Source organism: Nomascus leucogenys, chromosome 21, assembly GCF_006542625.1.
Source record: "Nomascus leucogenys isolate Asia chromosome 21, Asia_NLE_v1, whole genome shotgun sequence".
Classification (NCBI taxonomy): domain Eukaryota; kingdom Metazoa; phylum Chordata; class Mammalia; order Primates; family Hylobatidae; genus Nomascus; species Nomascus leucogenys.
Genome location: NC_044401.1, coordinates 46,045,561 through 46,057,638, shown reverse-complemented (window position 1 = coordinate 46,057,638; position 12,078 = coordinate 46,045,561).

Genomic DNA, 12,078 nt, shown 5'->3' with positions numbered 1-12,078 from the left:
GCCTCCCGAGTAACTGGGATTACAGGCATGCGCCTCCATGCCCGGCTAATTTTGTATTTTTAGTAGAGACAGGGTTTCTCCATGTTGGTCAGGCTGGCCTCGAACTCCTGACCTCAGGCGATCCACCTGCCTCAGCCTCCCAAAGTGCTAGGATTACAGGCGTGAGCCACCGCGCCCGGCCAGTAACCTTAATTTCTAATGAAAACCCTACAGGGTTTTTTTGTTTATTTGTTTGTTTTTTGTTTTTGAGACAGAATCTCCCTGTTGCCCAGTCTGGAGTGCAGTGGCATAATCTCTGCCTCCTGGGTTCAAGTGATTCTCCTGCCTCAGCCTCCCGAGTAGCTGTGGTTACAGCTGTGTGCCACCACGCCTGGCTAATTTTTTGTATTTTTAGTAGAGACAGGGTTTCACCATGTTGGCCAGGCTGGTCTCGAACTCGTGACCTCAGGTGATCCACCCCACCTTGGCCTCCCAAAATATTGGGATTACAGGCATAAGCCACCTCACTTGGCCCCTAGAAAGTAATTTTGAACTGTTTTATATCAGTATTTGTAAAGAAAAACCGTTTTATAATTTTTTAGAAAGATGCTTCTTCGAATTGTTATTTATTAAGAGATCTAAATTTATATTTCAATTTTCTGTATCATATTAATAATTGATATAATAATTCATATTTTAATATTTTAACATCACTGCACCATCCACCTCCCAGGTTCAAGCAATTCTTGTGCCTCTGCCTCCGAGTAGCTGCGATTAAGGGATTACAGGTGTGAGCCACTGTGTCTGGCCCTTTTTTTTTTTTTTTTTTTAGGACAGAGTCTTGTTCTGTCACCCAGGCTGGAGTGCAATGGTGCTGTCTTTGCTCACTGCAACCTCCTCCTCCTGAGTTCAGGTGATTCTCCTGCCTCAGCCTCCCAAGTAGCTGGGATTACAGGTGCCCACCACCACCCCTCGCTAATTTTTGTATTTTTTAGTAGAGACAGGGTTTCACCGTGTTGGCCAGGGCTGGTCTTGAACTCCTGACCTCAAGTGATCTGCCTGTCTCGGTCTCCCAAAATGCTGAGATTACAGGCATGAGGCATCACTTCCGGCTACTATACCTAAGGGATCCAACCTCTCCCAAAATAGCCAGTAAGCAATCAGGGGAAGCAAGGAAGAAGGCGCATACTGGGCTTGCTTCTGCCTTGTAGCTGCTGGTCCAGGCACTGAGAGCACCCCTCCAGACCTCAGCATGGCCCCCTATCCAGACTCGTGAATGTAGAGGCTCTAAACCAGAAACGCAAGCTCACAGTCAAATCAAGCATCTAATTATATTTAACTGATCATTTTGAAGCCATTTTTATTTTACCAACAATTTTAAAACTATAGTTATCAAATATTATCACATGTACGTAACACATCTAGACACACAAACACATAGAAACAGTCTTAGAGCTGTCATAAAGCTGTCTTTTTTTATTTGCTGGCTTTTAAATAGCTTTTCTTTTCCCCATTCAGACTATCAATCTTCCAATTATCTGTTTCATTGCCCTAAGCAATTACTAACCAGGCAAAAAAATTGCATTTCTAAAGAGAAAACTCTTAGATAAAACAAAAAAATTATATTTCATAAGCACAGAGCTAAGATTTTAGGACTAAATATTATATCACCATTTGCTTAAACCAAGGAAAAAAACAGTGCTCATGTAAAAGTTCAATCCAGACAAGATGGCCAGAAAAGCACTTTACACAAAGGTATGACTTATTATGTAAACTTAAAACAATGGTAAGAGTTTCTAATGTATATAGGCAGACATCCTCAAAAATTGAGATTTCCTTAATAAATGTAATTTTCTTTACAAAAGGGTTTCAAGATAACCAATTAAATTCCAGAAAACTGTATTTTATTTTATTTTATTTATTTTTTTGAGACAGTCTCGCTTTGTCACCCAGGCTGGAGTGCAGTGACACCATCTCAGCTCACTGCAGCCACTACCTCCTGGGTTCAAGTGATTCTCATGCCTCAGCCACCTGAGTAGATGGGATTACAGGTGTGCACCACCACACTGGCTAATTTACTTATTTTTAGTAGAGTTGGGGTTTCACCATGTTGGCCAGGCTGGTCTTGAACTCCTGACCTCATGTGATCCACTCGCCTCAGCCTCCCAAAGTGCTGGGATTACAGGTGTGAGCCACCACACCCGGCCCAGAAAGGTGGATTTTAGTTCAATAAGTGTTCTTTTTAATTTAGCCACTGTTTCTTAGCTAAAATTAACTGAGTTCAGGGTGAAGCCCATTAAGGAATAAGGCAAAAAAAGCATGCTCTATATCTGGACTCAGCATGAATAAATCTGAAAAAGAAGCCTTGCCTCTTATAAACATTTTATCTAGATTAACTTTCTTTTCACCTTTGGGATGGGATGGTAACTAAGCTAACAGATTAGCAGATATAATTTTTCTTATCAGTTAGTTGTTTAAGCTTTTATTTGCTTTTTATAAAGAGTCTTTAAATACAAATATTAAAATCTCTTTAGAAGCTTTTCGGCTGGGCGAGGTGGCTCATGTCTGTAATCCCAGCACTTTGGGAGGCCGAGGCGGGCAGATCACTTGAGGTCAGGAGTTCAAGACCAGCCCGGCCAACATGGTGAAATCCCATCTCTACTAAAAATACAAAAATTAGCTGGGTGTGGTGGCGTGCGGCTGTAATCACAGCTACTCGGGAGGCTGAGGCAGGAGAATTGCTTGAACCTGGGAGGCGGAGGTTGCGGTGAGCCAAGATTGTGCCATTGCACTGCAGCCTGGGCAACAGAGCGAGAGACTCTGTCTCAAAACAAAACAAAAAACAAAACAAAACAAAATGAAACAAACAAAAAAACCCCAACTCTTTAGTAGTTTCTGCATATCAGTAGGCATCCCTAGATGAGACTACTTTGGGAGGCCTCATTTTCAAATGCACTTCTTCCAGGGCAGTGTTGTTCATTTGTTTCTTCTTTTTTGTTTTTTAGAGAGATGGGGTCTCACTATGTTGCCCAGGTTGGTCTCGAACTCCTCGACTCAAGCTATTCTCCCAAAAGTGCTGGGATTACGGCCTGAGCCACCACTCCTGGCCCAGTATTGTTTATTTGGAATGTTCTACTGTAACTTATCTTTAGCTTAAGATTTCACCATTTCCTAAGCCTTTGTTGCTTTCAGGGCCTAATACTTATGCATTATAAGCTGGAAGGTACTCAATTCTTCAAAAATTAAGGATCCAATTTTTACCTAAAATATTGGCTTTGGCTCTCAGATTCTCTCGACCAATTTTGCCAATGATTTTTCCTTACCTAAGCACGCAAGAAGAAAGAAACATAGGGGGTAGAACACAAAAATCCCCACGAATTTCCAAAAGCTGAAGTTTACATCACATGCAATATTGCCACTTACTACCAGTTTCTTTCTGACCCAGTCAGACGTCTATAAAAGGCCTCTAACTGGATCCAAGCCAGTTATTGATCAGGTCCAATTCAATCCTAGACCCAGTCCAATTTCTGTCATGACTTCCAAACCCAGTTTGGATCAGAAATTTGCTCAAACTCAAAGAGCTCAAAACACAAGTTCATAGAGCTTCTGAATCTGAGGGAGAACTTACCACGATCCCCAGTTGCTGTGAGAAAGAGCAATGGACATAATGGGCCCAGGGGGTACCTCACTTGGTCACTCAGTGCTCCTGGGGGTTGCTGGAAGCTCTACATCAGATCCCACTTCTGACACCATCTGTTAAAGGAAAATCCTTGGCCAAATTAAATTTAACAGGTTTAATTGAGCAAAGAGCAATTTGCAAATCGGGCAGCCTCTTGAGCTAGACTCAGAGAGACTCCATCGCAGTGATGTGGTGGAAGAAGATTTTGGGACAGAAAAAAGGAAAGTTACATTCTGTACTGAGGTACAGAAATGGCCCAACTGGTTACAGCTTGGCATTTGCCTTATTTGAACACAGTTTGAACAGTTGGCCCCCTTTGATGGCCAAAACTGGGTGATTGGCACAAGAGTAGAATACATTCTGTTTACACCTTCATTTAGGTTATTGTTCACTATGTACAGAGAAACCTTTAGGCTAAATTTAAAATATGTAAGGAGGCAGCTTTAGGGTAAACTTGATTTAACAAAAGGGTAGTGTGAATGTTTCTCATGGGTCAGAAAGTGGGCAAAGGCCGGGTCTGGTGGCTCACACCTATAATCCCAGCACTTTGGGAGGCTGGGGTGGGAGCATTGCTTGAGGCCAGGCATTTGAGACCAGCCTCGGCAACATCGCAAGACTCTGTCTCTACAAAATCAAAAAAAATAGCCGGATGTGGTGGCACACATAATCCCAGCTACTCAGGAAGCTGAGGCGTGAGAATCACTTGAGCCCAAAAATTTTAGGCTGCAGTGAGATATTAATCACGCCACTGCACTCCAGCCTGGGCAATAACGTGAGATCAAGCTGAAGAGCGAACCTTTGAGGCCCAAGTAGCAAGAAGCTGAGAATAAAGATGTCACAAGAAACCATTCAGAAATGGATGCACCACCCTGGCCAAGGAATTGTGGAAGAAAGATTCCAGGGACGGGAGTCTCTGAGCAATCTACAAAGCATCCAAATAGAAAGTCAGTTTGAATTCTCTGCCAACTCAGAGAGAGCAAAGCCAGCTGGCCAAGTGGCATGTGACCAGCCCCTTACCTCATCTTCTGCCCTTTCCCTCACCTGGTGATGATGGAAACAGTGCTATGGAAGGGAGAGAGGAGGAGATTGGGTTGGAGAGGAAGAAGCTGATCGTCACCCCTTTCTCAGAGACAGCAGCATCAGCTACAAGTGTCTGCAGCAAGAGAGGGAGAAGCCTTTCCTTCACATGAAGACTTAAGAGTTATTTATATGTAACTATTGAATTGAGACTGTCCTTCTGATTTAAAGTGACTGAAAGCCTCTCTATGACCTGAAACTGGGTCTGCTGAGGTTTCATTCTGTAGCAGAAGAAACAGTTCCCACCCTGACTCAGGTTAAAAAGGGTAGTGGGAGACCTGGCGTGATGGCTCACACCTGTAATCCCAGCACTTTGGGAGGCCAAGGTGGGCGGATCACTTGAGGTCAGGAGTTCAAGACCAGCCTGGCCAACACGGTGAAACGCTGTCTCTACTAGAAATACAAAAATTAACCGGGTGCAGTGCATGTGCCTGTAATCCTAGCTACTCAGTAGGCTAAGGCAGGAGAATCACTTGAACCTAGGAGGCGGAGGTTGCAGTGAGTTGAGATTGCACCACTGCACTCCAGCCTGGGTGACAGAGTGAGACTCTGTCTCAAAAAGAAAAAAAAAAAAAGGTAATGGGAGGCAAGAAATAGTTTTTTATTTCATCACAAGCCATGCTTGTTCAGCATAGAGATATGATCAAGGAATGGTACTATTGCAAACTGAGGACCCAGGACTGCGCATTGCACCCCCATGACTGGGACGCTGCCACCACCCCAGAGGCCCAAAGGCCACGATGTGAAACCCATGAAACCCTAGGATTATGCAGGTCATTCGTTCCTCTGACCCTTCTTTGCTGAGGGCAGAGAGGCTTACCAGAAAGTTCAGCAAGATCCTGGGACAGGATTCAAGGTGGAAAGGATTTTAATTTCCCCGAGGGCCTTGTGTCCATCAGATAGAAACGATCTCCAGCCCTCTGGAGTCTCGCCCTGGCCTGGAGGTCTCTTACATTTCTGCCTGCCTGGGTCTCAGGTCTGAAATGACTGCACACCTCCATCTGTGGGCAGCTGCACCCACAGGCCAAGATCTGGATTCCTGGCTGCTGTATTGACAGCTGTGGTTATGGGGTCAAGCAGATTGAGGGTAGTTGGTAGTAAGGAAATGCCAGATATGTTAATAAAATACCCATGAGAGCAGAATCTATCCCTTGGCATGAGAGCAGAATCTCTTGAGGGGAAGGGGCAGCTGGAGCGTGTGGCTGTAACATGGAGCTGGAAACTTATCCTCTCCGTAGGAGTCTCTCTTCACCAACCCCAGGCTCCCACACCTGCTTCCTGCTTTGATCTTCTGTCCCAAGGATGAATATATAACCTTTTTTCTTACCATCCAGACAGTGAAGACAAGGCTACCCTACTTAAACAAGGTTTTAACAAAAGCTTAAGACATACAACTGAGAAGAGAACACAGTGATATGAAAGTGGCAGTCTGGGCTGGGCACTGTGGCTCATGCCTGTAATCCCAGCAGTTTAGGAGGCCGAGGTGGGAAGATTGCTTGAGCCCAGAAGTTTAAAAGACCAGCTTGGGCAACATAGTGAGACCCCATCTACAAAAAATAAAAAAAATTAGCCAGGTGTGGTGGCACACACCTGGCGTCCCAGCTACTTGAGAGGCTGAGGCGGGAGGATCACTCGAGCCCAGAAGATCAAGGCTGCAGTGAGCCATGGTCACATCACTGCACCCCAGCCTGGGCAACAGAGCAAGAACCTGTCTCAAAAAAAAAAAAAAATGGAAAATCTGGCTCGCAAGGCAGGGCTTGCTTTGTGACTCTCTCCAGAGGTCCCTCTCTCTCTTCTGTACCTCCAAAATCCACAGGCTGACACCACCTTGACCCCCTCTACTAAGGCAGTTGAAAGTTGAGACAATGAGGCCAGTAGAGGGAAGTGGATTCCCCACTCCAATTTGCTGAGGGCCTCATTTAATGATCCAGGTCCTTAGGTGAAGGATCTCCTCTTCCCAGGGTATTAGTCCGGGAATGACATCATTTCAGGGAAGTCCCACAGGTTAGGCTGCCCCTGTTCCCACCCACAAGGATTTCTGGATGGGGGTTCTGTGCTATAATATAGAGTATCCTTGGTCTTTGCCTAGATTCCTGTCACAGAGCACCTAAAACCCTTGGAGTTTCCTGACAGGAGTGTCTTTAGTTATTCTTTATTTCTTTTCTTTTTCCTTCATTCTTCTTCTTCTTCTTCTTCTTTTTTTTTTTTTTTTTTTTTTTTAAGACAGAGTCTCGCTCTGTTGCCCAGGCTGGAGTGCAGTGGCACAAACAAACACGGCTCACTGCGGCCTCGACCTCCTGGGCTAGAGCAATCCCCCTGCCTCGGTCTCTCGAATAGCTGGAACTACAGGCACACGCCACCCCGCCTGGTTAATTTTTGTATTTTTGAAGAGATGGGGTTTCTCTATGTTGTCCAGGCTGGTCTCGAACTCCTGAGCTCAAGGGACCCTCCCACCTTGGCCTCCGAAAGTGCTGAGATTATAGGCATGAGCCACTGTGTCTGGCTCCTTTGTTATTCTTAATGAGCCCCTTTTCATCACACCCAAGGACAGCACTCTAAGAGTCTTGCTCATGAAGGATGTGACTTCCAATTTCAGGAGAATACATCTTTCCCCAAATGATCTTGTGCCTTCCATCAAACCTTAAACACCTATGGACAGCCTGGCCCAGCCCTAAATCTAGCCAGAGGAGTTGCACACCAGCCCTCTGCCATTTAGAGCTGCCTTAACCCACCCTGGACTTTTGAAAGCCAAAAGCCCTAGCCAGAGAAAGGGCCAACTGAATAGGGACTGAGCTTCCAGGATAAATGACTCAATGTGCAGAAGTTCCTAGAGATGCTTGCTCTCTCAGGGAACTTGTGGCAAATGGGGGGCTTCAAACCTCTCATTTAGAGCCTTGTAATTGTAGTGAGGTCAGCCCTGCCAAGTGCCTGCCACCCAGACATGCTCTCCCTGGGACTTTAGGTAGGTCATGACCAATCATGAGCCCTAGAGCTTAAAAGATCCTTTAGCTCTTGCCTGATGTGGTCGCCCCTGTCTGTACAGGAAGTCCTACTCACAAATGTTCGCAAGGCAATGTCAAAAACACCTGTCAACCAAAGCTTACGTAGACCCTCTTCTCTGTATGTTAGAAGAATATGTGATGTTCTATTCCAGGACGTATAATAACATTGGAAAGAAGCAATTTACTCATCTAGACTTGGAGAGTCTGGCTCAACATCAAATTAAAATCATGACATGTCTGTGGAGGGTGGGGATTAGGTGGGGAGGTCCAGGGTAGCTTGCCGAGAGATACGCAGATAGGGTAAATACAGCCTATCCACCCGGAGCACCAATTTTTTAGAAGTTTTAAGGGGGAAAACACATTTTTATCTATAAACACATTATGAAACAGACTGTAAAATTCACATGAATTTTAAATATAAATTGCAAATTTTCAAAGAAATTTTTAGCTTACAGCTGGCCTTTTTGGGCTACAACCTCTTCTCACCCGCCCCCAGCTGGTGTTCACGTGAGGGTGCTTTTGTGCAAAGCTGGAGAAGCACGGGTTGTGAAGGGCCTTGTTGGAGGCAGAGCTCTGCAGATGAACCAGAAGACCGCACCCGAACCCCCGTTCAGCTGCGAGGCATAAACGCCTCCCCCTGGTTAGGAGCTGATGCCTCACTGTGAGCTTGGATGGCAAGTTCATAGAGGCCATCCACGTGAATGGGTTGAATGGGATTTCTTTATCAATTGTTTAAAGATAGTCTTTAGTGTCCCTCAATACCCTTTGCAGGAGGATACACAGAATAAATTCCTGCTTGACTTTTAGATCCCAGATAAAACTACTCCTGCAGAAGAATTAGAATTTCTTTGTCTTATTGGACAATAAAAATTATGCAACTTACTGCATTTCTTTGTGCTTCATTGCCAGACATCTTAGAAGCAAATCTCTTAATCTTTTAATATTTTGGGTCCTGGTGCTGGAAAATACCTGCTTCTTCTGTCACCTTCAGATGGACTCTGCTTTCCCACTCCTGTATGTCATGTCCTGTTCTGGGCTGTAAATAGCCAGCCCAGGAAGCAAGCAGGGCACACATTTTAACATATATATTTTTTCAATCAACTTTTAAATGAACATGACCAATTTACAACCAAAATTCACAAACAAGGCAAAAAACTATTAACATGGACTCTAAGACAAGTCAAGCATTAAAGAGAAACAGCTGATTTATTTATTTATTTATTTATTTATTTATTTATTTATTTGAGACAGAATTTCACTCTTGTTGCCCAGGCTGCAATCCAATGGCGCAATCTCAGCTCACTGCGACTTCTGCCTCCTAGGTTCGAGCGATTCTCCTGCCTCAGCCTCTGGAGTAGCTGGGATTTCAGGTGCCCACCACCATACCCAGCTAATTTTTTTTTTTTTTGTATTTTTAGTAGAGACGGGGTGTCACCATGTTGGCCAGGCTGGTCTCGAACTCCTGACCTCAGATGATCCACCCTCCTCGATCTCCCAAAGTGCTGGAATTACAGGTGTGAGCCACTGCGCCCGGCCAGTATTTTTTAAGAAAGGAAAATCTATGCAAATGTACATTGTTTTACTATTTTTAAAAAATGCCGGCTGGGGGAGGAGGTTCACACTGTAATCCAAGCACTTTGGAAGGCTGAGTTGGGAGGATCACTTGAGCCCAGGAGTTCAAGACCAGCCTGGGCAACATAGTGAGACCTCCATCTTTACAAAAAATAAAAAATTGAGGTGAATGTGGTGGCTCGAGCCACCTGCAGTCCCAGCTGCTTGGGAGGCTGAGGCAGGAGGATTGCTTGAGCTGAGGATGTTGAGGCTGCAATGAGCTATGATTGTGTCACTGCACTCCAGCCTGGGTGACAGAGTGGAAAAAAACTTTTTTAATGCTGCAATGAGTACATATGTGCATAATTTTCTGATTGGTTCTTTAAGATATATTTCTGGAAGTGAAATTATTGCCCATGTGTTGTGACTATTTTCAAGGACAAATTAATTTTCCATGTCTGTTAGGATGCTGTGAGTTGCAAGAAAGGCAGCGTAGCACAGTAGCTGAATCTCTGGACTCTGGACTGCCTGGATGCAAATTCTGGTTCCACTACTGAGTAGATTTAAAAGCAGATTGTCTACCCTCGAATTCACCTCAGGAGCTAATGGTAAATATAAGAATCTACTCAGCAAAACATAGAATAGAAAAGAAAGAGCAAGGGAACATAAAAACTAGAAAGCATAAAAGAAAATGAAAGAAGCAAACCCAAATAAAACCATTATGAATATAAATGTAGATGAGTTAAACTTGCCTAGTAAAAGACAATGATTCTCAAACTGGGTCAAAAGTCAAATGACGCTGAATGCTTTCTCACCTTCAGTTAACTCACTCTTTATGGCTGGGTGCAGTTGGGCACACCTGTAATCCGAGCACTTTGGGAGACTTGGGGCGGATCACTTGAGCCCATGAGTTCAAGACCAGCCCTCCCTGGCACCATAGCAAGAACCTGTCTCTACAAAAATCAAAAGAAAATAGTAAAACAAATAGCCAGGTGTGGTGGTGCATGGCTGTAGACCCAGCTCTCAGGAGGCTGAGGCAGGAGGATCCCTTGAGCCCAGGCGTTTGAGGCTGTGGTGAGCTATGATCATGTGCACTGCTCCATCCTGGGCAATAGAGTGAGACCTTGTGTCTAAGAAATACAAACAAAACCCCCTAATTCTTTACCATAATATCTGGTCACCACACTCAATTTACCACGGCCACTCACTGCTTTTATCATGGTGACCAAGGTCATTTAGGTGGTCACTAAATCTAGTGGAATCTTTTCAGCCCTTGTCTTTCTTAACCTCTTGGAAAATATTTGGTGCTATTAGCCACACCTTTCCTCTTAACACAAGCTCTTCTCCTGGCTTCTTCTTTTTTTTTTTTTTTTGAGATGGAGTGTTGTTTTGTCACCCAGGCTAGAGTGCAGTGGCGCAATCTCGACTCACTGCAACCTCTGCCTCCCAGGTTCAAGTGATTCTCCTGCCTCAGCCTCCCAAGTAGCTGGGACTACAGGCACATTCCACCACACCTGGCTAATTTTTGTATTTTTAGTAGAGATGGGGTTTCACCGTGTTGGCCAGGCTGGTCTCGAACTCCTGGTCTCAAGTAATTGGCCTGCCTCGGTCTCCCAACGTGCTGGGATTATAGGTATGAACCACTGCACTCAGCCTTACTGGCTTCTTAAAGTTGCATGTTCTCTGGGTTTCTTTTCTCTGGAAAAGAAGCAATCGGAAAGGAGCAATTTACTCATCTAGACTTACAGAGTCTTTTAAAAGTCGTTTTCCTTTGCCCATCCCTTAAATGTTAGTGCTGCTCCTCAGGGTTCTCTCCTAGGTGCTTTTCTGTCTCCCTGTATATATGCTTTCTGGAAGCTCTCAACCATTCCCAAAGTTTCCATTAAAACTCATATACTGTTGTATCCCAAGTCTAGAATTCCAGCCCAGACCTCTCTCCTGGGCTCCAGATCTGTATAGCCAAATGCATAATGGATATTTCCATTTAGGAGTTTTGTAGGAACCTCAAACTCAGCATTACCCAGCTGAACTCATAATTTCTTCTATATGTTTCTGCCGTTACTAGTAAATGGCACCACCTGGTTTTCTAAAGTCAGAAACCAGAAAGCCAGCTTTGACTCCCCTCTCCCCTGCCACCCACGTCAAATGAATCAGCCTCTCCTAAATATATTTTTCTAGTCTATTTGCTTCTTTACATTCCCATTGCCAATACCCTCTTCTTGCCCACCACCCTTCCACGCCTGGGCTATTGACTCACTTCCTAATGGTCTCCCTACCTTTAATTATGCTAGGCTATAAGCCAACGTCCATTGTGCTCCAGAGATCTTCTATAGCAGAAAAATTTGACCATGACCCTCCCATGCTGAAAATCCTTCAGAGGCAAGGCCCTTTCTGAGCTGCCACTGAATTTCTTTCATCTTGAGTGTGCCTTGCTCTCTCTCACATTCAGGTCTTTGAACATGCTGTTCTCCCTCCTTAAAATATTGTTCTGTTATTCTTTTCTTAGCTTAACTCCTCTCATTTTCAGGTCTCAGATTAAATGTCACTTTCTTAGGTTAGGTTTCCTGGCCATGTGCTTCCTTATCACCTGTATTTCTTTTCTCTACCACCCATCACAAAAGTATTGAAATTTCATACTTAATTGTCTTTCCCTGTTAGACCACAAGGGCCACGTAGATGGGAACTGTGTCCATCTTTTTCATTACCATGTACCTTGGCACCTAGTGCTGTGCCTGGTAATCATTAAGTGCTCAATAAGCAGTTATTGAATTTGGGCTGGGTGCGGTGGCT